At 41.1% G+C, this 26,893-nt stretch overlaps 1 protein-coding gene across 1 annotated transcript in view; it reads right to left on the reverse strand.

The window, feature by feature from the left end:
* TSHZ2 (teashirt zinc finger homeobox 2) overlaps positions 1–26,893 on the reverse strand; it is a 493,994-nt gene that overhangs the window by 466,136 nt on the left and 965 nt on the right. The window lies entirely within an intron of this gene.

The following is a 26,893-nucleotide window of genomic DNA, read 5'->3' on the forward strand; positions in this document are numbered from 1 at the left end:
ATATCTGAATATTTATTTGTACCTTCTCTAAAATTTCTGTAACAGTGAATGAGACATTGCAGGCCTTATCTAGTAGGATGGCTGTGAAAATGAGCTAGCCAAAGGTGTTAAAGGGCTTAGCACACGTGGCACAAAACACTAACAATTACTTTATCAATACTAGTTGTTGTGCTCATTGTCATCATCATTGTTACCGTCTTCTTTCTCAGTAGAGTTGGTTAGCCACGGAGTACTTGGTCTGGCACATAGTAGGCAGCGAGTGATTGAGTACTTGGCCTGGCACACAGTAGGCACTCAGTGAGTGATTGAATACTTGGTCTGGCACACCGTAGGCACTCAGACTATGATTGAGTACTTGGCCTGGCACACAGTAGGCAGTGAATGATTGAATACTTGGCCTGGTACACAGTACATAGTAAATGACAGAAGGTGCTCATATCTTACATGGAATCTTCCAAGCACATCAGATTCAACTGTGGAACTTAAGAGCACAGGCTAGGGTTCTGCCACCAGAAATCTTGATGTACTCAAGGAATAAGCTGAACACTTGTGTTTTTCTGAAAGTTCTAGAGGTACTTCTAATGATTCTAACCACAAAATTGTGGCTTATGGAGAGCACTGCCTGGCCAACAGGGCCAGGAATCCCGATCTCCAAGTTAGCCATTTTGTTCTGCTCTGTTTTATGGCTACATATAACACAGCTCTGTAAATATTGGATTCCATCTGTCAGTCAGTCATCAATCGATGCTAATTGAAGACCTATCATGTGCCAGCCCTTGAGCTGAGTATTGAGGAGACAACGGAGAAGGAGGCAAAAGCCCTATAGTATGACAGTCCCTCTTTCTCATCCTCTATTCCTTTGTCATCCTTTGCTTTTCCTCTTAACCTTTTTCACCACCTGGCATTTTAAATGTCTACTGGTTCTGCCCCCTAAGAGCAGGGACCTGACAGATCTCACTCACTGCTGCTGCCACAGCCTCAAATAATGCCTAGCACCCAGGTGGTGTCTTCAATAAAGATCTGTGCTAAGAAGGTGAGCAGGGAGTTCTGTGCCTATTGGAAAGCCAAGCAAATGGACAACCCAAGACGTAGCACAAGTTCCCAGTCTCCTTGGCCTTGAAGTGTTGCTGTTTAGTCTGAAGTCACTGTTTTAAGCCTCACTTTATTCATTTATAAAATATATGAAACGTGGTGAGGAATAAATGGAACACTGCTTATGTGTGGCAAGAGCTTAAAAAGTAGTAGCTCTGTTGTGTTGATTTTCTCATCGCCTGAAGCTGAACAAACAGAAAACAGTTGTAGACATTTTCCAAAAATTCCTGAAGAGATAAGCAGAGTAGCCCCAATGATATGCCTATGATATTTCTAATTATAAGAATGAATGCATGCATCTGTTTATGGGAAAAATATTTATTGAGCTTCTTCCAGGTATTATGCTGGGGCCTCAGGACATGAATAATTAACCCAGGTGCAGCCCCTACCCTCATGGAACTTTAAAACTTAAAAAAAGTTTGTGGGGAGGAGACAGATGGAAATCAACTAAAGCAAGAATCACTGAATTTCAACCCTGAAAAGAACAAGGCGGTGAGGTACATGACACTTTCAGACCTAGGTTGGGGAGTTGATGGACTTAAAATAGTCTGAAGTCTCAGAAAAGGTTTCCCTGAACAAGTGATCTTTGGGTTAAAATATGGAGCATCATTGTTCACGATAGCAAGAACCTGGAAGCAAGCATGCTGTCCATCAAAAGAGGACTGGATTAAAAAAATGTGGTACATATACATGATGGAATACTATGAAGCCATAAAAAATAACAAAATCATGAGTTTTGCAGCAACCTGGATGGAACTAGAGTCTATAATACTGAGTGACCTCTCACAGAAACAAAGATCTGGTATCACATGTTCTCACTCATATAGTGGACCTTGAACATCCAATGTAATACTATAAGAAAATGACTGACAGTGGTGGGAAACTATGGGGGGGAAGGGGAAGGGAGATGGGATTAACGGTAGTAAATATCTGTCTGGGAGCTGGGCTCGGTGGCTCAGCCTATAATCCCGCGCCTTTGGGAGGCTGAGGTGAGTGAATTGCCTGAGCCTGCAGGTTCGAGACCCACCTGGGCAACTTGGTGAGACCTAATCTCTACAATAAATAAAAAATTAGCCGGGTGTGATAGCGTGTGCCTGTAGTTCCGGCTACTTGGAAGGCTGAGGCGGAAGGATCGCCGGAGGCCAGCAGGTCGAGGCTGCAGTGGCCGGGAGTGGCCACTGCACTCCAGTCTGGGCGACAGAGTGAGACTCCAACTCAAAAAAAAAAAAAATCTGTCTGGAGACGGGGAGACACCGCTTTTCAACAAGGGTGCCTGAACGAAGCATATTTGTATACCTAACTCTTAACTGTACCCCATAAAATCATAATAAAAAATAAAAATAATAAAAATAAAAATTTTAAAAAAGTATGGAGCATCAAGGACATTAACTAGACTAAGAGGAGAACACAGATGGCCATGGAATGAGGACAGAAAGAAGCCAGAGTACAGGTAGAGAATATGTGAAAATTTTGGTGGAGCGTGGTGGCCTACATCTGTAATCCCAGCACTTTAGAAGGCCAAGATAGAAGGATTGCTTGTGGCCAGAAATTTGAGACCAGCCTGGGCAACATAGCTAGATTTCACCTCTAAAAACTTAAAAAAAACTTAGATGGGCATATTGGTGTGCACCTGTAGTCCCAGCTACTTGGGAGACTGAGGCAGGAGAATCTCTTGAGCCTAGGAGTTGGAGCTTACAGTGAACCATGATGGTGCCACTGACTCCAGTCTGGGAGACAGAGTCAGATCCTATTTCTAACAAACAAACAAACAAACAAACAAAAGAATTTCATGTCAGAAAGGGAGGCAGGGGCCAATCATTCAGGGCCTGTAGGTTAATTCTTCTCAAATCTCAGTGTGCTCACACATCCTCTGGGCATCTTGTTAAAATGCAGATTTTGATACAGGGAGTCTGAGGTGGGGTCCAAGATTCTGTATTTCTAACAAGTTCTCAGGAGGTGCTGAGGTTGTTGGTTCATAGACCACACTTTGCGTAGGAAGGTTTTAACCATCTCTTTATCCTAAGAGCAGGAGGGTTTAGGCGAAGAGATTTTCCCAAGATTCTTCTGGACTTTAAGAACTCATCTTGGCCGGGTGTGGTGGCTGAAGCCTGTAATTCTAGCATTTTGGGAGACTGATGTGAGAAGATTGCCTGAACTCAGGAGTTCGAGACCAACCTGGGCAACTTGGTGAGACCGTGTCTCTACAATAAATCAAAAAATAAGCTGAGCGTGGTAGCGTGTACCTACTTGGAAGGCTGAGGAGGAAGAATCACCTGAGCCCAGCAGGTCGAGGCTGTGGTGGCTGTGAGCATGCCACTCACTGCAGCCTAGGTGGTAGAGTGAGATTCCGACTCAAAAACAAACAAAAAAGAACCCATCTTGTAGCTAGCTTGGAGCAAAAAACCCTCTGCCTGGAACTTGGGACTCCTTTGGAAGTTACTAAGATTCAGTTGAAGTTGCTGCTGTTTCCTAGTGACTGCGTCAGCACCAATTCTAGGTGGCATCACCTGGAACAGGCGGTCTGCCCAACTCAACCTCCCTTGTTCGCATGTTATAATTCAGAAACTGTAGGGGCTGGGAAGGAGGGGATAGTCCATGCATTTTTTTTCTTTTTAATCAAGGTAGGTTTGCTAAAAAATAAAACGATAGATGATAGATAGATACATAGATGATAGAGAGAAACATAGATGATAGGCAGACAGACAGACAGATAGATAAGTTTTGAGATACAATAATAGCAAACATGGGGTTGAAATGAAATCTTACAAACATGAATTCATCTCAAATCCAATCATTTGAAAGATAGGGACTTGGTATGCTTTTGCTGTTGCTGTTGGTGTCTGAGTAGACCCATTAGAAATCTTGGGACAGCCAGTGCACACAGCAAGACCAATTGCTGTTGGATTTGTGGGAATCTACAGAGATGACCAGTAAGAAGTTAGTGAGGAGGACAGTGGTGATCCCAACAGGGGATGATGCACACAGGAGCCAGGGCAGATGAAGTTAGAGGAGAGTTCCTCTTTGGTGACATTTGAGAGGACAGAATGAGAAAAGCAACTGCTTGCACAGAGCCTTTGCTGCATCTCTCCCAGGTCTACCAATGTCTTTCTAAGACAATCTGGGTGACGAATATGAGCCCTTGTAAGAGATCTCAGTTGCTCTCGACAAATGTCCCCAAACAAAGGTTGCACGCCACCCCCTGTGCTTGCAGCTCCATTTAATTACTCACCTCTGAGGCTTTAAATCAAAGGTGGCTCCTATTAAGCATAATTACCTGTGCCAGCAGTTTGTATAACACAGTAAGTGAGGCGCTCCTAACCTGAAATGGTTTCTGCAGAGTATTCTCTGTGTGTTGGACTAAATCAACAGCAGCCAGGACACACAGCTTCGGAGGCACACATCATTCAGCCATGGGCACAAGCATGTTGCAGGTAGAATGTCACACACGCACGTAAACACATTTCCTTTGCATATGTCAGCAGCCTGGAAACACCACTTTTGCAGAAAAATAAACCATAAGAGAAAAGGCTTCTCTAAACCTCGACCGCATAATACGTGTTGCTATGTCAGTTTTTCTGCAAGAAAGAAAATTGCTATTCAACCAGTTCATCTCTGTACAATTCCACCTGCAGTAGAGAAAGCAGACAAACTTCAGCTTCCTTAACCACTGAATGCCCGTATATTCCGCCATCTTTCTTTCCTCGAGTAAGTCGCAAAGGGGTGCTACCCAGACTGACTCTGATATAGTCATTTTTCTCCTGTTCAACCTTACCACATCTTTCATTCCTGACATATGAAAACATTTTTTAAAGTCATGAGCATCTTTATCATTTCAGCCTCGTCAATTCCCATTTTGCCTAATTAATAAATAAATCAAAATCTGGAAGGAAATGAAAGTTGGGGAGAACTTTTGGCCCGAAGCAAAAAGAAGCTACAGTGATCTAGACTTGAAGGTGGTTCTTTCAGTCTTGTTAGCACGTTCTGGGAGCTATATTTCACCCCACTTCCACTTCCTACAAACCTGTTTATTAAACTATGTGCCTCAAAGCATCAACAAAGACCTCAAAAAAATCCCTTTCTCCAAAGACATCCATGATCTATTTTGGTCATCTTCAACCTGTTGTTGGCTAATATCACCACATTAACTAACATTTATTGAGCACGTATTATGTGCTAAGCACACATTAAGCCCACTCTGCATACAATTTATATCATCCACATGGTGATCCCATGTGGTATTAGGGATTTTTTAAAACTAAGAAACTAGTGGTTAGAAGGCTAAATAACATGTCTAGGGCCAGAGAGAAAGTAAATAACCACCTGGATTTGAACCTCAGTCTGGTCTGAGTTTATAATCTTTGGATGCAACTCTAGAGCATGCAGTGTATAGCTGTGGACTTTGCTGGTCATGTAACCATCCCTCTTTTTTTGGTAACACCACCTTGATTTTGCTTTAGTGAATTGCCACTAGCCACTCCCAGATCCTATAGCTCTGGATGCACACACAGCAAAGCAGGCCAGTCAGGGCCTGTGACTGGTTTGGGGCAGGACATACAAACCCATGTGGGCCAGCATTGACTGGGGTCCCTGGAAGGAGATGCTTTTTCTGTCAGAGTTGCTAAGCCAGATAGACAATGCTACTAGGTGGCTGTTGTGACCACCAGGTGGAGAGATTCTGATGGAAAAGGAAGGAAGACAATGTCCTAGAGAGACCTCGCCCCAACCATCCCTTGGGACTCTGTATCCATAGCCACTGAGCTGGGGCTCGGCTGAGTTCCAGATGATGCACAATTTATCGCCACCTATAGTAGGATTCATCAAAATAAAAGCTTGGCTTCTAGGAGTGCTGGGAGTTATATACTAGTTGTGGCTTTCGAGTCAAATACATTGGGTTGAACTCCTGGCTCCAGTATATATTTAGCATCAGAACAAATTATTTAACAGCTCTGTGCCTCAGTTTTCTTCTCTGGAAAATGGGAATAATCATCTACCTCCTTAAATGAGAGGAGGCCTAAATGAAGGTCAAGTGCATGTAAGATGTTTGGGACAGTGTCTGGCGTGGAGTGGACGCTCAATGAATGTTAATGCAACTGATGATTACTGTTTCAGGGAGCAAAACAGAGGAAAGGAAGGCATGGAAAAACCAAGTTGGTTCCATCAAGGGTTGTAGTGAGCAGTGAGAAGACCTTGGAGTGGCCAACCAGGGCAAATCTGGAAAACTTCACAGTACATAAAATCTTCACGTTGCTCATAAAAGCTGACCAGGAGCTAGTGTGCAGGACAGAAGGGACCTGGGTTCAGGATTTGTCAGATGGGAAATCAGGGAACTACTACTAGTAGAAATGTCAGGGGCCACTGGGATAAAATCTGAGGGGAAATCAACAATTAATCCTGGAAACAAACAAACATACAAACATACTTGAGCTTGTGTTCCTAGGTTGCCAGGATCATTTTCACTCTTTTCTCCCTCTTTCCTTCTTTCTTTTCTTTTCTCTCTTTCTTTCTTTCCACCCGTCTTTCCTTCTGTCTCTCTCTCTTTCTCCCTTTCTCCTCGCTCCCTCCCCACCTCCTTCTTTTCCTGCCTTCTTTCCCACCCTCCCTTCCTCTCCCTTCCCTGCCACCTTCCCTCCTTCCTTCCTCCTCTCCCTCCTTCCCTCCAACTTCCCTCCCTCCCTCTCCCTTTCTTCCCTCCTTCCCTCCCTCTCATTCTCCCTTCCTTCCTCTCTTCCTTCCTTCTGTCTTCTTTCATTCTTTCAACTAACACTTCCTACATCCTCACAGAATGCCTCATTCTGGGCATTATTCTGGGTACTCCATTGCTAAACTTTGAAGACAATGGCAATGCCTTGTTTATCCTTGACACACAGCACAGGGACTTGAAAACAATAAACATTAATAAATGTCTGTTGAATGAATAAAAGAATGACTCTCAAATGCACATATTCCTTTCAGGGAACTTATCTTCCCCTAACTTGTTTGATCTATCCACTCCTTTCCTCATGGGGTTTCCAAGCCTCTTTCATATTATTCTTGGAAGGAGATTTGTAACCTGGAAGAGCTACATGGTAGCATCAACTTTAGCCTAGCAAGGTTTCAATCTCAAGCCTTCACCCACAAACTTCTCTTTGCTCCTTGGGAAACCAAGGGCTGCCTTTTGTTTTTACTATGTCTCTTTCATGGAAAATTAAAACATCTCACTCCACAAATTGGTTTGCTGAGTGTATTATGTGTCACAGCTGTCATTTTCATGATTGCAAAAACTATAGGAAGCCCTTCCCCTCATCTTCATTAAAACATATTTTTCACTTTCAATAAAGAAAGTTGCAAGTTGCTACTGGTTTATCTTGTGGAACTCCCATGAACTTTTCCAATTCCTTCTCTTTACTGCAGGGTAGCAGTTTAAAGCATATGCCTTGGATTTCAGATTGGAGTCACAAACAAGTGTTCCTCCTTATTTCATTTGTCAGAAGGCAGAGAAGATTCAAAAGTCAAACCAAAGCACAAAACTTTTCTTGTGGGGTGAGTGCTCAAGGGACTGGGGTCTAAAATGAAAATCAGATCATGGTTTTAAAAAAAAGAAGAAACCACCTCACACAGTGCATTGTTACACATTTGAAAACATCTCTGTGTTCCTTAAATGTTCTGCTAAGAGTACTAACAGGTCAGCCCACAGGAAATGCAAGAATACGTTATATTTTAATCAGGACACATAAAACACTGTCTAGAATGTTATGTTGCCCAAGGGATTGCAGCGAGCAGGGAACATTTACAAACTCCAGGTCAGTCTCCCCATTACATCACTGTGAAAAAAAAATAAATTTATGAGGTTAAATTATATGGATGTTATATATTAGAACCGTTAGCCCATTCCCAAATGAGAATGTTGGCTGAAACAGCCAGATTCCCTGAGAGAAATTTCTGTGTCCTTCTATCGTGGATATTTTTATGGTAACTTTCCACAAAAAGGGGAAGACTTATTCTTTGAAGATAATGAAATGAACAAAAAAGAGAAGCCTCATCCCCTCCCCAAAAGTCTAAATTCCAATTGAGAGGGCACCTAAAAGCGTGACTTACATGATTCTTCTCCGGAGATGATAATACTGAAGTTATTCTGTGGAACTTATTCATGATTTATTTGATCTATTCCTCATCTAAGTGATTGGAAACACAGATGTTGATGCTATAACTTTGCTTCCAGTAAATAATTCCTCAAAGGACTCACATTTGTTTAACCTTAGTCACAAGATGATAAAACATATTAAACATTTATGGAGGCAGTAACACGATTCTGCTGGTTTATGCGTTGGGCGAGTTTGGAAACTCATTTCTCCAACTTTTCCACCTTCTTTTCACCTCCCTTATGGGAAAAATATCTTTGGGGAAATTCCCGTACCTGGATTATGAAGATTTTCTTCCTATTCATTCTTTCTCTCTCCATTTGTGACTGCAGTTTGACAATAAACAGAAGGACTGCCATGCTGATCTTAAGGAACAATAATTAAACCAAAGGGACAGCAGACAAGATGCTCCTATGGGATTGACAGAGGAAGAATAAAAACCCTACTGGAACAGTTTCCTTACGATTGCTTGCCTGCTTCTGAGATAAGCAAACGTTCGCACCACGTGCCGCGAGCATGCATTCATTTATCCGTTTGACAACATTTACTAAGAACCTACTAGCGTCAACCCTGTGGGCATAAATAACCGGGGCCTCTAAATATACCAACAACTCCAGGAACCGTGGAGAACCTTCTATTCATTCATTCATTCATTCCCTGTGGGCATAAATAATTGGAGTATCTAAATATTCCAAAGGCTCCAGCAACCTTGGAGAACTCTGTTCACTCGTTCATTAATTCATTCATGCGTTCAACCACAACACCTACTGTATTCCAGGTAGGGATCAAATAAAATGATCCCCACAATTCATAAACTCAACCCCTGACAGGATAGAACACGTAGTATGGGGAGAAAGATACACGAGGAAACAGAAACTACAACAAGGTGTGGAACGTGCTTTCCAGTACTATCTGTCTTTCATACATTTCCCATCGAGTGCAAATTGTCCTGTGCAAGGGACATCCTGTGTGATGGTGGTTCTGTTTTCCTCTCACCCAGGGCTGTGACCAGGAGGTCAGGGTGTGGTGCCACAGGGGAACTCCCAGGAAAACACTCTGTGACACTGGCCTAGTGTTACCAGAGAATTCCTGAAGAACTTTGTGGTGATTGCATTAGTAGCTTGGCGTTGGCAAAACCAGACATATGCCAGGTCCACCTCAAGCACAAAACTCATATATTATAGACTTTTTACAGTCTCCCCCCAGTCACATACACTAATACCCACAACATTCCTAATTCAGTCATACATGGAACATACATCACAGCACACATAATACACACATATTCCCAACTCATGTGCGCAGTCAAGTAAACCCACAACACAAAAACGCACTCAAAATATACACAGAGCATACCCAATACAGGTGGATAACAGACCCAACACACACACACACGCACACACACCACACACCTCACGCCACACATACACCCCAGTTCTAAGAATGATGCTGGTCTTGGTTATGAAAAGCATGTGGTATCATGTCGACCTTCCTAACCCTGGGTCCAATCTTACTGATTTATACTTCTACCCTCAGGATCTACCAGTGAGATGCCCAACATGCTCACTAAACTGTATTAAACTGAAGCTTAACTGTTTAAAACATTAAATGGAGAGATTGACTATTAACAATTCATCTTGTAACACAAAGTCCAAGAGCCCTTCCTTCCCTGACCTCACCCACCACACACCTGTAGGGCACCACAAAGTCGCTTCTGGAAAGTGACAGCTGCCCAACTGGGAAGCCTGATCTCTTACAAACTTGAAGAACAAATGCAATTTATTTTATGTTATTCATGCTTTTGACTTCTCCCTGTTACCCATCCCTCCCCAAGGCAGCTACTGACAGCTTTCTTTACACGTTTGGGATTCAAGTCAAGTGTGGTTGCATCACATTCATTATTGGAATTACTGGTATATTTTATTTACATTCAGTTTACTTACTTTAAGCAGATATTTTGCAAATGCCTACTAGGTGCGGGTTAGCCAGTTACATTTTTGGTTAGAGAGGTATGCACCTCAGTGAAGGTATCAAGCATGTTCAAAATATGTGATATTATCTGTTTCAATAATGTTTATTTTTCTAAAATGATTCTTGCTAGATGCAGTAAAATTTTCACAACTGTTTTTCTCTATATAAATTACTTATGTGAAAATTGTAAAAGTTTCCATGAATATTCAATACAAGATTGTGTGCAATAGTGAAAAATTTAAAACATGCTAAATGTCTACTAATAGAGGAAATGATAAATGAATAAAAATGTGCATTCTTATAATGGAGTATTATAAAGCATACAAAAGGGAATGAGTTATATTTGTTTCTTAATCATTCATCATCCTTTCTCTTTATCTTTTTTTTCCCTCCATCTACCTACTTGGATGGAGCCCAAAACATACAGATACACACACACACACACACACACACACACACACACACACACACACACACACATACACACACATTACAAAATATAGTATGAAACTATTTTCACAAAATTTTTTACACATGCTCAAGATAATAATAATGCTCCTGACTACATATACATGCATTTAAAACTACAAAAAAAAAAAAAAGAGAAAGATATCCTTACTGGACACTTAATAATACCTGTCTCTGGGGAAAGATTGAGAAGGGAAATAATAACTAATATTTGTTGAATCCTTATGATGCACTATGCCTTGTTCTAAGTACTCAATATACAACAACTTTTTAAATCCCCATAGTAGCACTTGGAAGTAAGCAGTCTCCTTAAGCCCATTTTACAGAATGGAGGCACAGAGAATAAGTTTGGTGTTCAAAGAGGACTTATCTATAAAGTTTAATTATTTTATATCTGAAATTTATTATTCATTTCAAGTGAAACAAGGCCATCTTGGTTTTGACAATCTTTTCTCTATATATAATGTTAATCTATATTAATGTTAAAGACAATAAAGTAGGATGACAATTTCATTCGATTTCTCAATAGAATAACCTTAAATCAGATGGTTAGGCAATTTGCCAAACTGTATATTATTACAAATGCTTGTTTTAAAATGTCACCTATAAAAAAATAAAGAAGTTAAAAAAAACCCAAAACCCACCAACAATGATTAGAAACAATTTGTTACATTTTTTCCCCCAAGGTAAGATCTTATGATTTCTGGTGAAAGCAACATTCTCTGAGATCTGCAGTCTTGAATTTCATGATCATCTTTTTCTTCCCATCATTGAAGATACTCATTTAAGTGTCACCTACAGTTAAATACTTACAGGTATGAGACCTCTTTAGAGATCCTGACCATAAATATTATGGGGGGAAATCTGTGAGGATAGCTTTCCATTTGCTAAAATAAATAATGAGGCGGCGTCATTGCATATGTTCCATATTTTTTGACGGCCAGGAAGAGTCATGGAGCCTACAAGAGATTTATGGGGAACAGATGAGCAGTGTCTGACTTCAGGACACATCCTCAAAGATACTGTAGGAGTGGGTAAGCATGATCCTTGCTGAGACACCCCAGATGGACTATGGTGGGAGTTTCATGGTTTTTTTTCTTCTTTTGTTTAATAAAACAGGAATGGCTTTATGAAAATGCCATTGTGGAAGGCACAGAGGTTTCAAAAATCCTTTTTTTTTTTTTCCTTTTCTTCATAGGCTCAAGTTTTAAAGACGGTGTTTGGGGAATTAGATAAGCAGGAAGATCTTTTTTTTTTTCCTTTGACACAATTGACTTACTTCAACCTAGGGAAACACTAAATTTCAGTTCATGCCCTTGGCCTTCATGTATCTATACTAGACTGGGAGTGTTTATTTATGTGACTCTTTGCCATTAAGCATTAAATACTGTGAGAGGCAACAAAGCACAGTCTCTGAATACTTGGACTCTGATAGTCAGATCCACGTTTCAATATCCTACCTAAAAGCTTGTGTGATCTTAGTCAAGCCACTTAAAATTTCCAACATTTAATTTCCTTATCTATTCAGTTGGCCAAGAATAATAACATACAGCTTATGGGATGACTCAAGAAGAGACTGTATATAAACAACCTGGATGTTGTTAGTGCTTGGTACATGTTAGGCACGAGCTTGGTCCTATTGGCTTAGCTGTTACCCAGGTCAAGAAACAGTAGCCATTAAGACAATGACAATTATGATTAGCATTATGTTTATCGTTATCACCATCATCATTTTTTATCACATTCATCCATGGAGGCACAGGTGCTAGACAGACAGAGCTTGGAAGTCTGAGGACTGGGAGGAATCAGGAAAGAAAAGAGACAAAACCAAGGAAGAAAAAAAACAAATCACCAAAAAAGCATGAGAAAATAGGAAAAAGACAATAAGAGGAGCAGAATTTTTTTAAAAAAATAAATAAAACCAGGTTTTCTGACCTCTCATTCTATAGAGTCTCCAGAATTTTAGAGAGTGTAAGAAATAAAGAATCAAGTACATGAGATTTTTTGTGTTTCTTCCTTGTCTCTCTGGCATGGTACCCAGGTTGCCAGCCAAGTGCTTCCAAGCAGAAAGAGCCCTCTTCATCTATTTGCTGGGTTGCTTGTCTTTCTCCTTCTTAACTGAGAAATTTTCTGGACTCTGACGTTTGGTGTAAAGACCAGATAAACAAAGGCATAAATGCATGCATTTCCCTGTTGAAATACAATAGGAAATATGGTTCTCCCCCTTCTAAAAACATAAGCAACCACCATGAAGGAGTGAGTGTGAGAGAGAGGCTACTTATATATTTTTTTCTGTTGACTTAAAAAACCCAAGTGAAAATGGATCCCTTAGGGGAGGGGAGGGGCGGGGAGGGGAGAGAAGAGAATTTACATCTATATTTTTTCCTGTATCCTGCAATTCAGATGGATTAAGTGGATGCTTAATGTGCAGATTCACAGATTCTTGGGCTTCTTCTCATCCTATGGAATTAGAATCTCTAGGCACCAGGTTCAGAATCTGCAAAAGTACACTTTAACAAGTTCTCCAAGTGATGAGTATATCAAATAGAGGTTGAGAACCACTGCTCTACTCCAGATGTAAACCAGGACATCATTCCCCTTACCTCCATAATAGCAAAACTTCCAGGGGTAGTAAAGACTTCCCAGAGTTTCCCCCTGGCTTCCAGGAGTTTCTTTGACCTGGTGTGACTTGACAGCCCCTGCCCACAGCTAGTTCCCTGTTCCTGACGGGTCCTGTCAGGCGGCGGCATCTGCAAGCTACTGTGAGTCATGAGTCATTCCACCCATCCTCACAGTTTGTGTAAAATCTCCCCACCTGATTACTGATCTCTTTATTTGTTTCTTGAAAATGTTTTTTCTTTTTTTATTGCCTCAAATAATTTTATTTCAAAACAGAAATGTATGTCACAACAGTCACAGTCATGAAAAACTAGTATCATTTGCCATCAATTGATGGCAATCAGGCAATGAAAAAATTCCACATCATTATTTCACTTTTTCCACAGGATGCCATTGCTCTCTAAAACCTCTGGGTCTCCAGCTCTGCTCCTTCTGATAAACAAGGGCGAGAGAGGTGTTAAAGACAGGCTAACACCAAAGTGAGACCTTCTTCTTGATTTAATCAGACGGGTTGAAGGTATTGTAAAAGGGATATTATTTTCACTAGGTGACCCAATACTACTTCATTTACCATATTGTCCACTGGTGAACAGCCCTTAATGGGACAACTCTGAGTTACAAATGTTCAGGGATGGGCTCATTTTCCTCATTAAAATTGCATAAAACTCATGCAGACTTGGGCAGAGGGGCTAGCCGGTGTAAGTTTCCATTGGAGGAGATGATGATTAAATTTAGTGATCTCTAATTCTTCCCCTCTGGGGTCATTCCATCATCTCCCTGTGTTTTCTCACTCTGACCTCTAATAACCATGTCACCAACTATGTGTCAGACCTTATAGACATAGAAGCAACAAGACACAACATCAAACCTTCAAGGCCATAAGCTCAGAGTCATGGTGATGATTTTAATAACTTACTATGTACTGAGTGCTTTCTGTATTCAAGGCCCAATTCCAAGTACTTTGCTGGTATTAATACTTTACTTCTGCCAAATACACAAAGTAGAAGTTGTTATGATCCCTATTCTATTCATAAGGAAAATCAAGGCATGCAAAGAATTATTAACTTGTTAATATTGTGATCAAAATGTATTGCCCTCTTATTGTGCATGTACCAGAGACTATGCTAAGCAGATTATCTGATGTATGTCAATTAATCCTCTCAAAAACCCAGTGAGATAAGTCCCTTCATTAGGTGTATTTTGCAAATGAGGAAACAAACTGAGAGGCAGAGGTGCCTAAGGTCATAAGAGAGGAATTTATCCTTTGTCTGTTGGACTCCAGGGTCCACTCCTTTGTCCAGGGGCTGTGTTGTCTGATGGGGATGGAGAAATGTGTCAAGAGGCCATTCCAGGATTCCAGAAAACGTGCTTGGAAAAGGATGGCCTCTTCCCCTGGACAGTCAATTCTAGAATAAAGGCAACTCCCAACATTTTTCCTTGTTTCCATTTTGGCTCAAAGAACGACAGACTGACAACTTTCAGCCTTTATGTATAACTAGAGAAGAAAAAACAGAAGAGAGGATTAGAGAAAATATTCATAGGCTAACCCAGTCCGATGTTTCTTAGACTGTTTTCAGTAGTTGTTCTCCTCTCTTCACACACACCCAACCTGCAATCTCATGGTTTGCCTTCAGACTACTGCCCCATCTCCTCTCCCATCAATCTGGTCCAAGTCACCAAAAACTTTTGACTGGACGCATGCATGGAGAAGCCTCCTGTGAGTGACTGACCTGCTTGTATCCGGGGTCCCTGGTATATCATACTGCTGTCAGAAGGTCCTATAAAAACCCCGTTCAGATCCTGACTCTGTTCCTACACACTCCGGGGCTCCACATCTGAGTGAGAGACTCAGATCCAAATTTCCTTATTCCTCATGGGTCACCCTCTCTGTCCGCTTCCACCACCCTAGATTCCTTTTTGTTCCTTCCAGCAGTCTCCAGCCTAGGGTGTTCAGCTATGTTTGGCACTGTCTTTTCTTTTCTCCCTGTGTCTCTCTCCTCTGGAGATAGTGTCAGCATCACTTCCACAGAGAGGGACCTTTCCTGACCATTTCTTCCGAAACAGCCACTTCTGGGTCAAGCTCTGTCCCTGACCCTCCCTTCATTTTCTTCATCAGAGTGCCACACCCTGACACATGGGATTTGTCTGCGGGTTAATCCCTTACCTGTCCTTCCCACTAAGTGTAAGCTCCAAGACGGCAGGCTCTGTCAGGTGTGATTCAAGGTTTTAACTCAGCACCTTCCACAGTACCCAGTACCCAGCCAACCTAAAATCATAGTTATTAAGAATAAAGGTCTTAGCCGGGCTTGGTGGCTCAGCCTGTAATCCCGTGCTTTGGGAGGCTGAGGTGAGTGGATTTGCCTGAGCCTGCGGGTTCGAGACCTGCCCGGGCAACTTGGCGAGACCGCATCTCTACAATAAATTACAAAATTAGCCGTGTGTGGTAACGCGCACCTGTAGTTCCAGCTACTTGGAAGGCTGAGGCTGAAGGATTGCTGGAGCCCAGCAGGTGGAGGCTGCCGTGGCTGGGAGTGTGCCACTGCACTCCAGTCTGGACAACAGAGTGAGACTCCAACTCAAAAAAAAAAAAAAAAAAGAATAAAGGTCTTAAGACAGGCAGTAAAAACCCCCAGACGTTCTCCTGGATCCCTAACCTCTCTGTTCTAAGACATACCTATACCGTCACAGGCACCCAGCCAGCTTCCCTTCTTCCTTCTCTCAGGCACTTATCTGAAAGTGACAATTAAAAAGTGAAGAAGGCGTTACCAGGAAACAGCCCGTAGCCTATTCCCATTAGCTTAACAACCCCTAAGCTTTGCCACCTGGGGCCTGAGGGGATGAGCACAGGTTCCCGTGGGGGAGGGGCGGAGTTGCCAGGTCCTGGGGGGCTGGGAGCACCTGGAGGCTGTGGCCAGGAAGGCACCTGGAGAGCAGGCAGGGAAAGACTGAAGCTCAGGGGTCAGAAATGAGGACACTCCACCCCTCATTTCTTCACCTTCATCGGCCATGCTTCAGTCGGGGCTCTTGGCTTAACCAGGAAGTCGACACATCCTGATTACCAGCAAGCACAGTCTATAATACAAATAAACAATATTAATAATTATCACACAAAGGGGTGACACTGCTCTCAGTCAAAGTCAGATGATGTCATGATGAACAGCATTTGAGATTATGACTAAAACCCCAGTCTTTTGATCATTCATATTTTCTAACTTGATACACATTTAAAGTATAGCTATGATCACGATTGGTGCAGAGGTCTGCCAGAAATTTAAGATGTCTGAAAGAGATCCTTATACTTCAAGTAATTAATTGGTATACAGAGTAATACACTAATGGAAGTATTCACTTAGCAGGAAAAAGTTATTTAGTACCTAATAGCTAAAAACTAATTCAGTTGCCTCTTTTCTGAAGTTCCTACAGTAAGGAACAAACAATAAATAGAATAAAGAATAAAAGAATTCATTTATGAAGAAGATACCAAGTAAATACTGGGCCTACACTAAGGGCTTTATCTGCATCTCATCATTTAATTGTCATAACTGAAATATGAGTGAACAATATCCTTACCCTCATTTGACAGATGAATAAACTGAGGTGCAGTGAGGTTAAGAAACTTGTTTCTGAGTGTCCAGCTGGCTTAAGCATGGGAAGAGCTGCCACTATATCCTAGGTTTGCTTGATTATTAACATTTGCCCTTCCACGGCCTCCCTATGTCATCCATCCCAGCACCGATTGCTCTACAAAGGCTGGGCATGTGTTTTTAAATCCAGGTGCCACCACTGTCATCCTAAGCATCCTACTCACCATCACTGGGGTGCCATGTAAGTAGACTAAGAGAGCAAACATGCCCAAGTTCATCACCACCTTCAAAATACAAACAGGAGCCAATGTTCTGCTAGTCACTGAATCAGATCATATCACTTCTCTGCTTGGACTCGTGCAATGGAATCTTATTCCATCTGGAAGGCCATCCACAGCCTGCCCTCTGCTTACCTGTCTTACCTCATTTCTCACCGCTCTCCCCCATCTTAATTTGCTCCAGCCACAGGGGCCTCCTCCATACTCCTCAAGGCAACTCTGGCCATAGCCCCTTGGCACGTCCTACTTCCTCTGCCTGGGCTGCTTCTCCCAGTCTCTCCCTTTTTGTTCAGATCTATTCAAATCACCACTAGAAAAATACCACCGCTGACCAATCTATGTAAAATGACAATCCTCCAGCATGCTTGACCCCACTAATTCTGACTTACTCTTATGAAATGCAGTGAGCACTACTCAATATGTTATGTATTTATTTGTTCATTAGTGTTTTAGTCTCATCCGCAAGAATATTAGCTGTGTGAGAGCAGGAACTTTTCTATTGGTTTTCTACTGGTATATTTCCAGCACCTTGAACAATGCCCAACACATGATAGGTACATGGTAATTATTTGTTGAATGAATAAATGAATGAATGAATGTACATACATGCATGTGAAAGAACATTCCAGAAAGAGTCATCTTTCTGTCACTTCAGGAGTTGACCTGAAGATTCTATTTGGAAATGTTACTAAAGGGAGCATCCATGCTCTCAGTATACCCTTTATACCCTTATAGGTTTAGACATCACAACAGATGCAGGGAAAGGATAATAAAAATGGAAGGTATTTCCTTGAAAATCTCTATGGTTATTCTAGATAAACCATCACAACAGATTAAACGCATAGGACTCGAGAGCAGGAAGGTTGAGCTTAAAAGCCAGGTTGGCCATTGTATGACCCTGAATGGGTTATCCTACAAATGACTCAGACCCCCATCAGTAAAGCAGGGATTATACTAGCATCTACCACATAGGAATGTTATAAGAAATCAGACTCAGCTCAGATGTCCCCACCTCTGAGAAGTCTGCCCTGACCATCCCCAATTATCTAGCCCCAACTCATCCTCTCATAATTTTGCTTTTATAAAATCATTGTCATCATGACATTTTTTCTGTATCAAAATGATCATTTCTTTATAAGTTGACTTGTATGTTCTCTAGCTTCCCCTAGTGGGAGGGCAAGTTTCCTAGGGACCATACCTCGCAGTCTCTGGTATAAAACACCCATCTTATTCATCCCTGGGACCCAGGTAATAGAACAGGATCTGGCACATAGTAGGAACTCAAGAAATAACTGCTTTTTAAATGAATGAATGTAGATATATAAAGCATTTGATAGAGTGCTTGGTATGTAATAAGCACTCATTTAGTGGCAGATATCACTGTTACTATCGTTGTTGTTGGTGGTGTTATAAACACTATTTTCTTGGGAAAGAAACATTTTTTTTTTTGAGCGAGTGCAGTGCTCCAAACAGCCCAGTATGAGTCTGCCTCAGGAGAAGAAGCCGAAACACTACTCAGCCATTGTATTTCCAGTTTTACAAATCAGAATGCATCCATATCTGATTTGTTTTCAAGCCCTGTACCCCTGGTCCCAAGACAATTGGTGAGCTGCTTGTTTCCCTTCTGGTATAAATTTTCCACGGTCTGGCTATTCAAGGTAAAGACACCCTCTTCCCTCACATCCATGTGAAACCTAACAGCTTCAGTGCACTTTCTCAGTCCTAGTCTCATATAGTCTTTTCAACAAACCTGGAAGGGAAAGCCATGATAGTCCCCATTCTATAGATTAGGAAGTAGAGGGCAGAGATTTGAGCGGCTTGCCCAGGTGCACACGGCCAACAAGAAGTAGACCTAGGGAGCTGAATTTGGATCATTCTGACTCCAAAATTCACTTTCTCATCCTAGGAGTGAGGTCTACCTTTAGATCTTGCCCAGGGCTACATAACCAACCTGGGACAAAGCTGCCACCAAAGCCCGAGCCACTTCCCCTTATCCCACGGCTCCATCCACAGTCTCACATCCAATCCCAAGAGGGAAAACAAGAAGAAGAACAAAGCAATGTACCCAACTTTCTAATAAAGGAAAATAGCCAAAGGCAATTCTGATAGAAAACGCATTTAATTTCATTTGGGCATTTCTTCTGTACCAAATGGTACCATAGTGTAGAATAGATTTAACTTTTTTCTCCTGCATCATCCTGACCCAGAAGCTATTCATATGTCCCTGGGGAGACAAGAGAGGCTCCTAAATACATAAAATATCCTAAGGATCTGATACATTTAAGTGACTTAAAGAAAGCCCCATGCAGTCTATATGGAAATATTTCTATACCGTTGCTCTCACTTGCACAAGTCATTTTTCCCCCTATAGAAGACCTTGACCCTCTGTTTCGTTTGTATCTCCCACGTCACCAGATTTCATGGATTTTTCATGATGCAGGAAAGCATTATGAAAGTTTCTTTCAAATTCCTTACAAACAGAATGGCTGCTGCCAACTCTGTTTTTATCTCATTCCATCCTTTGCAACTATTTTCATTAAAAACAATAACTGTGTTCTGCCCACCTTAATATCTAAGCTATATAATTTCCATAGAAATGGCTTAGATATAACTTTAAGAAGAAAGCTCAGGGGTGATTTTAGAGTATTCATTCAGTTCTGAAAGCACTCAACTAATTAAGACCAGTGATCTTAATTTTTGTACTAACAGAAACTGCAGAATGCTGTCTTGTTTTTAAACCCACCGTAGTGTCTAGCAGCTTTCTGGAAACTCGAAGTCTTTCCTTTAGCATAAATGGACACTACAGCTTTTCAATTAAATTAGTCTTTGGAGAGAGATGCAAAAGGGCTAAAAAGCTCCTTTAAAAACAAAACAAAACATCTTCCCTGCTTCACTGCTTCCTATTTGCCAAGAGGAGACGTTTAGTTAAAATGCAACGCTATTTTCTTCTTACCCTGCCGAAACAAAGTTTTCTTGATCTTGAACCCTGAGCTAGCTATCTTATAAAGATTCTTGAGGTTTTTCTTTTGGTTTGTATGTCCACATTTAGTTTTCTAAAACTATTTTTCAAAAAGGGTTGGGTATTATAATATCCTATATCTTTGTACATCCAGAGAGAGCTTTATTAGACCCTGTTTCAGGTAGGATAGTAGGCATGGGGATATTGAAATTGTTTTTAAAATAACACATATTGGAAAGAACTCTCATTTAGATGAACAAAATTCAAGACAAATGCTTGCAAATATGATCCAGGTATTTTTTTTCATGTAATTTCTCTAAGCTCATTATCACTAAAACTTTTGCATTGTACATTTCCCTGTTGCTATGCGTGGCTAAATAATACTGATATAATAATAATAGGATTATCTAGTTGTGCCTTCTGAATTTTAATTTCTAAAATTTTAAATAATTTTAGGCATTGCTTCAGCATCCCAGAATATTTGAAGATGTCCAGAGGAAGATTTTCCTATAGGGGGAATGCAAAAGATTGAGAGAGGCAACGATTTGAAATTCCTAATGGCCATTTTAATGACTTTCAAATGCCTTCAAATTATTTAATCATTTCATTCATGGAGTTTGCTTTGGAAACAAATATATCAGCAATTCCCACTTGCATCTCATATTTCTTTTCTGTGTGTCTGTGTGTGTACATAATGTCTTTGAACAGACCTGAGTCCGATACCCTTGTGATGATTTTTCGGACAAAATGAGCAATACAACCACGGCCACGCTGCAGAAGATGGTCCCGATTAATGTGCAAGTTCAAGTTGAAGCCATGTGTTTGCAGAGATGCTTTCCTATTAGTTTGCAGATGTAGTTTACCAGTGGACAATTGAGCTCTGATGTCTCTAATTTTTATTATCATATTTTTAAAGACCTGGTGAACCTTAAACTCTACTTTCAATGCTATTCTTTTACCTTTGCCTGAAAAAAAGTTCCTAAAACAAGTGACTGAAAGGTCAGTAGCAGGGGGAGAAAAACAAGAAATTATAAATCCAGTAAAAACCGTGTTGTATGATAGTGGCCTGCAAATATATGGTGTTTGTTCTTACTGCAGTATCCAGGTAGGTTATCAGGCAAGCACTCTCGATGAGGTTATTTCTTATGTGATTGGAATGACTAAGCGCCTTCACAATCAAATGTCATTTGCCAATGATCACCCTAAAGAGCATGCGAATTTCTAACTTTGTATGGAACTTGTAAGACTTAAAAATAAAAAAGAAAAATACAAATTGTTACAAATGACTAAAAAATGGATATAGAAACCTCGTCTAGAGCGAGCAGACCATAAAGATAGAAGAATAAGCTCTCCCTGATTACAGACTACAGTAAAAGATAGTCTGTATCTATCTCAACATTAGAAAATTAAAATAAAATTTTCCCAAAGAAATAAAAATATAACAGCTTTCTCAACTTGCGAAGCAATAGAATTATTTGTGTGCCAAGCTTCTTTTAATACCACTGTGGTTTTTTTTTTTTTTTTATAAAAGTCGTTCAATTTGATTGTAATTAAATATGTAATGAAAAAGCACTGCTTCAGGGAAGCGATGCAAGACACTCTAACTGTTAGTTTAATGTATTTCCAACTGACTTTGCATCAAATGAAAATGATACTCTGTGTATGCCTGGTCTTAATATAGAATTTGTTAGGCAATTTCTGTGTTTTTTAAAGGGGACCTGGGTTGATGCAGGCATTGCCTTTGAAATTGTGGCTGAATCTTCCCAGACCATGACATTTCTAAATAAAATTGATCGTACAAGTATAGTGATGGAAGGGAAGCTTGACTTTGGACATTTACCTCCTGTCAGCTAATTACAGACCCAGCAGAAACATGAGCAGGGCCTAGGTTTTCTTCTTCCTAAGCTCAGCTGTAGTGGTGAGCAGAAGTGCATCATTTCAGTGGCCTTAAATAATGCCAGGCTCAGTTCCCCCTTTAAAACCTGCTCAATGAAGAGCACAATTCCCAGACCCCTGGGAAGAAAAATGGACCAACCCTGGTATTATCCAGTTGGAGAGATTCTGTCATGAGTGAGAAATCAGCCAAATGAAATAAAAGCACAAACCTCCCCTGGAAAACGTGACAAAAGTCAGGATGCGTCAGGGACAGATCTCCTAAAGATGGCTGGAAGGTATTTGTTAGGCATTAAGTTTTCCCAAATTTTAGCAGTATAGTTAGAGACTGGGAGAAGAAAAAACCTAAAGTGGGAGAAGAAACGTAGAATATTTCTACCCTCCCCCAAAATAGCCACCAAAATGCAACCCCCCCCCCCAGGCCTCGGACTTCTCTTGCCAAAAAGTTTCCCAGAGTACCCTCTTCCTTACGTAGTTTCCACTGGAACTCCTTGTCACTTGCAATCTGCTGATTAGGATTAACATATTGTGTCCTGATATGGCAGATTAAAAATGAAATCAATAAATACCTAAAACAAATGGGCTTTTGAGATGTCCCGTTCAATCTGGGTCTTTAAGGGTGAGGTGAGAGGTGGGAGAAGGAAATCAGGAGAGGAGTGGGGAAAGGACCACTTAAGCGATCGATTTCAGTCCAAAACATTACATGGACGAAGCGATTTCAACGCACCTATCTTTCCTTTTTCAGAGATCAGCCTTAAGTAATAAGAACAGTCAAAACGGTTCATGCTGCTGAGACTCTTTGGACTTTATTGTGTGTGTGTGTGTGTGTGTGTGTGTGTGTGTGTGTGTGTGTGTGTGTGTGTGTGTGTATTTTCCACTCATCTGTTAAAATCATACTAAGTGGCAAGATCTATAGCATGAGATATGTAAATGTTCAAGATGTGAACTTGTCGTTCTGAAGGATGTTTAAGTAGAGTGAGAGAGCCAGAGTGAGAGAGCCAGGAATCTACCAGATTCCTATTCTCTCAAATCCTGTCCCACTTGCCAGTAAATTAAAGGTAAGCCTCACCCAGAGCAGCCCGCCCCACTCCTACCGGACTGGCTGAGACTTCTGGGACCTCACCCGTTAATCTGGAGTCATCACATCATGAGGTGGAAAAAGAGATCTCTCAGGTCATTTCTACTCCACTGCAGGATTCAGAATTGTCTCTACTGACTCTGTTTCCCATGTAAATAACCTGTGCTATTAAGGTGCAAATTGCAACTTTTAAGTAATGATTGCTAATAGTCTGATGTTTACTGCCACACAAGGACATTTGTGAAAACAAAATCTGCATTATTCATCTCCATATTAAATAAACAAAATAAATTGAGGGAGCTGTTCTTTCTTACAAGACTCTTCTCAGATATGGATTATCAGAAAGCTTCTGAGAGTTAGTAAGACGAAAACATTTCATTGCCTTGGGCAGGCAGGGGTAGAATTCTATAACTTCCATATATGTCAGATATTCACACATATATGTTCACAAAAGGTTGTGTGTTTCATTGCAATTGGTTAGTGGTAACATAAAAACAATGGTTCGGGCTGGTAAAATAAAATATGTATTATACATCTGCATGGACAGAGGCTGAGACAGACTGTAAAATATAAAAGGGTGAGATTATAAGTCTACAATTTTACATTTTAAAACCCTCCGCCTCCTGCAAAATACAAACAAATCAAAACACTGTTCTGTTCTATTTCATTTTCCTGCCATCTTCTCTATCTTTCCTAAAATGCATAGGGAGAAAAGATTCTGGTACAGAATGCTGCAATATTTTCAGGTAAAACTGCATGCAATATACATCCAAGGAAGCAAACATACACACACATACACAAACCCCTGGGGTACTGTAGGCCGCTTTCTAAACTTTTTTTTTCCCCCTAAGTAATAGTATGGTGGAATAACATAACGTAAGAAAGCCAGGAAGAATGACATTTCGGAGGGAAAATATTCTGATTTAGCTGTTTCCTTAAAGAGGATTGCCTACCTCACTTCCCCCTGAAGGAGGAATATAACAAATAAAGATTCACATTTCCCAACACTTACAATAGCATCTTGTTTATTCGATTTCGATATCAGTTTTATTAGAAAGTTCTGTAATTGATTCCTTGAAACATGGAACTTAAAACTAATAATGTGAAGAAATCAAATTGACTGGAACAGTTCTTGAGAAAAGTGCACTCCGGGAGAGCCTCAGCTCTGATCCACTCACAAGCTTTTTCTTTCTCTATTCATTAATCAAGCTAGAAATCAAGTTTTCAACATCAGTCCTTGGGCATAATTACTTACAGTTGTGCATTGTGTTTAATTTCAAGCAGTGACAAAAGTTAGTATATCCACAGTCTTAGAACCCACCTTTTCGAAACCCTTTCTTCTCTGGACGTGAACTCACTCAAGAGTTCCAAAGTGGCTAACTTTCCTTGTGAGTAGACCACCTCAGCTAGAACAGAGTAGGGCATTGATGACCTCAGATGAGCCGAAGAAACGTTGCTTGAAAAACTATCTGCTCTATTAATATGTGAGCAAATAAATATGGTAAGAGGGCTCTTACTGTGTACAAAATGAATTATTCCCTTTCAACTTGAAAATGTTTTCCACTTCTGGTGAAAATAATAAGAGTCACGAAAACAAACATATAAAGACACTAGGAACAAGATAGGCCAGAAAACTGAAACTATCGTCACAAGTTTCTAACAGGCACACACACTATAATAAACAGACCAGCCAGCACCAATAGATACAGCTTAATGAAAAGGATCTAATTTAAATAATGTGATACAGCATTATGCTACAAACACCTGGATCCTCATTGATCAGAGGATAATTATAATCAAAGTCGAGCAATTCTGAGCAATGCACTTTTTGTAATGAGCTTACTAAAGGAGACATGTCCAGTCATTCTGGTAATTTAAATTACTGCCTAGTTGTTGATGGCCTTTACCGGAACAACAAGGAAAAAAAAGAGTAATTTTCAGGGCAGTATCACTTCTTGCTGGACGGCAGCCCAGGGTTCTCTTTCGGGACGACAATAAGGATGTTATCTCTAATAATCTAGCTACACTTAAACTTATGCTGCCAGAACAAGATGCAGCAGGCTTACTTTTTCCTGAGTCTCCAAAGCCATTGCACACACCCAATGCTGTCAGATCTCAAAGCAGTCTAAGTTTTAAGAAATGAGTGAGTTAAAAGCCGAAAGAGATAGGGATAGGAGGGAGAAATTGTTTTCAAAAGAAGTAACGACAGTTGGTCAAAGACAAATTCACTGATGAGGCAAGTTTCAACTGTATGAGATACTAAAAATATTTTAATTTTTTGACACCTAGGGAAAACTATTGGAAAATATATGAATCAATGCAATATAAATGATATTTACCGTATGCCAACTTGAATCAACCAACAAATGGTTACAGAAGCAATTTTGTACTCAGAAGGGAAGATAACTGGATATTTCAAAACACATATATTGTTATTCAAGCTAGAATCGGGCAACAATGGAGAATGAGCCAGTGGTTCAGTGTGTTCAGACACAGATGCCCACTTTCCCCAGATTCCTAACTAACTTTGGATTTGTTCTAAGGCTGACTTTGCAAAGTTTTTAAGTGTTCCACAAAACTTCTCCCTATGTTTTGCTCGAGTTAGAACAGAATGAAATGTGGAGGTGGTCTGCAGAAGACCAGTCTTAACTAAGGTTGCTTAAATCAAGAGGGCAAAGACAGAGAAAGAAGGGGAGAAAACACACACACAACAACAACAACAAAACTTAAGCTTTTCACCAAAGCCCTGATTCAACTAAAGGACACAAAGAAATAAAAACGCCCACATTAAAAGCCAAACAAGATAATAATTGTGCATGTCTGGCTCTGAATATAGAGGGCAAGGCTTGCGTCACTGGCACTCTGAGTTACCATGGTGAGTGATTTATTGATATATATCAAGAATGAATAGATCAAAGGCAGCGAGATGACAGGTGATCAATCAAATGTCAAATCAAAACTAGCAATCAAGTGGAAAGCTGATTTTTCAGTGGGTGGGTCTGGCAGGAGAAAAATGAACTTTCATATTACACTTCCGAGAAACAAAACCCCAGCATACTATTAAAAAAGCAATTAAGTAACCCAAAAGGGGGGGAAATCCCTTGGAAGGTCTATTATACTGATCCATTAACCTATTCCTATCTTTTTGGGGGCAGGGGGCACGGTTAAGTGAGAATTGGGATGGGATAGTTCCTACCATACAAACCAATTCACAAAGTTTGCGACTCGGTGTGCAAAGAAAGTCCAAACTACTTAAATTTCCCCCACCCTTTTTTTTTTTTTAAAGAGAAGGGAGAGTGTTGAAGCGATTTCCTATCGTGGATCCTTTCAGAAAACATACGCAAAGATCCATCCATTTCCCGGGATGTTTTCTTCCACCTGGGTGATCGCAACTAAACTCCTACTTCTCACCCCAAAGCCAGAGAGCAGCTCGGTTCTTGGGCACGCCACACTTCAGCGCCCCAAGCCCCAGCGAGAGGAGACGCTGTCCCTGGAGACCAGAAGCCCCCACCGGCACTGACCACGCGGAGGGATGCGGGGGTGGAGGGGCCGTCTCCCTACCCCGCACCCCAAATCCTCAGTCCGACTTTGGCCTCAGAGACAAGAGACGGACTAGGAGAAAGTTAGGGGTGGGGTGGAGGGTGGAGGAAAAAAAGTTTAAGGAGGGAAGGCTCGGTGGGATAGCTCCCCCCCACCCCCCACCCAGCCGGAGCCTGGAAGGGCAGGATGCGGAGGATCAGACGAAGCGAGAGAGGACGGGGTTCGCGGAGGGGGCACCCAGAGCACCCCCCCCGGAGGCTGACGGGGGTGGCGTCCCGGGGCCGCCAGGGGCA

Source organism: Carlito syrichta, unplaced genomic scaffold, assembly GCF_000164805.1.
Source record: "Carlito syrichta isolate Samal-C Ts95f unplaced genomic scaffold, Tarsius_syrichta-2.0.1 Scaffold303263, whole genome shotgun sequence".
NCBI lineage: Eukaryota > Metazoa > Chordata > Mammalia > Primates > Tarsiidae > Carlito > Carlito syrichta.